General features: G+C 49.3%; 1 pseudogene; it reads left to right on the forward strand.

Moving 5' to 3' along the window:
* Positions 1-282: 282 nt before the first annotated feature.
* Positions 283-400, forward strand: LOC124559337 (annotated as a pseudogene).
* The last annotated feature ends 711 nt before the right edge of the window (positions 401-1,111 follow it).

Here is a 1,111-nt window from a genome sequence, read left to right on the forward strand (position 1 = left end):
CCTGAGGGATATCGTGCCCAAGTCTGTCCAATCAGCGCGTTAGAATGTCAAAATCACGAGCTGGCTGGAAGGCATTGTCCTTAATACTACAAACGTTCTCAACTGGGGAAAGATCCGGCGACTTTGGTAGCCAACGTAAGGTTTGTTGGGCGCGAAGACTAGCAGTAGAAACTCACACCGTGCTGGCGGGCATTATCTTGCTGAAATGTAAGCTCAGGATGGTTTGCCATGAAGGGCAACAAAATGGGGCAGAGAATATAGTCGACGTACCGCCGTGCTGTAGCCAACGGCCTTGCCGCAGTGGTAACACGGGTTCCCGTCAGATCACCGAAGTTAAGCGCTGTTGGGCTGGGCTAGCACTTGGATGGGTGACCATCCGTTCTGCCGAGCGCTGTTGGTAAGCGGGGTGCACTCAGCCCTTGTGAGGCAAACTGAGGAGCTACTTAATTGAGAAGTAGCGGCTCCGGTCTCGTAAACTGACATACGGCCGGGAGAGCGGTGTGCTGATCACATGCCCCTCCCCTCCGTATCCGCATCCAGTGACGCCTGTGGGCTTAGGATGAGACGGCGACCGGTCGGTACCGTTGGGCCTTCCAACGCCTGTTCGGACGGAGAGAGAGAGACCGCCGTCATGTAAGGGTGCCATGGATGACAACCAAAGGTGTCCTGCTGTGGAATCAAATGACACTCCAGACAGTCACCACCGTATGGTGGGCGACAGTTTTCTTCAGGTCACAGTAAACAACTGTGCGGTAGTTGAATTGTTAGATGTCGTAAGTAGGAATTGTTTTATTGATTCACGTTCTGAAGGACCTAATGGTTCAACAATGACATTGGCAATGAAACGATTTGATTTGTCTGCTGAAATCCAGACCTTTTATTTTTGACTTCATCTTTAATGATTTTCATTGCTTCATCGAAATATTCACTTAAGCTATAATTTCGCAGGCTTCACTGAGTGGGCACCGTTCCATCCGTTTAGTTCCCCCAAAGCGGCTTTAATGTAGGGTACTGTAGCTTACACAATGGCAGTACGACATCAATTAAAACTACGTAAGGCGAATGTAAATTCCGACTTTTAATTCGATGTTGCAACTACTGTTGGAAGCAA

This window comes from Schistocerca americana, chromosome 1 (genome assembly GCF_021461395.2).
Source record: "Schistocerca americana isolate TAMUIC-IGC-003095 chromosome 1, iqSchAmer2.1, whole genome shotgun sequence".
NCBI lineage: Eukaryota > Metazoa > Arthropoda > Insecta > Orthoptera > Acrididae > Schistocerca > Schistocerca americana.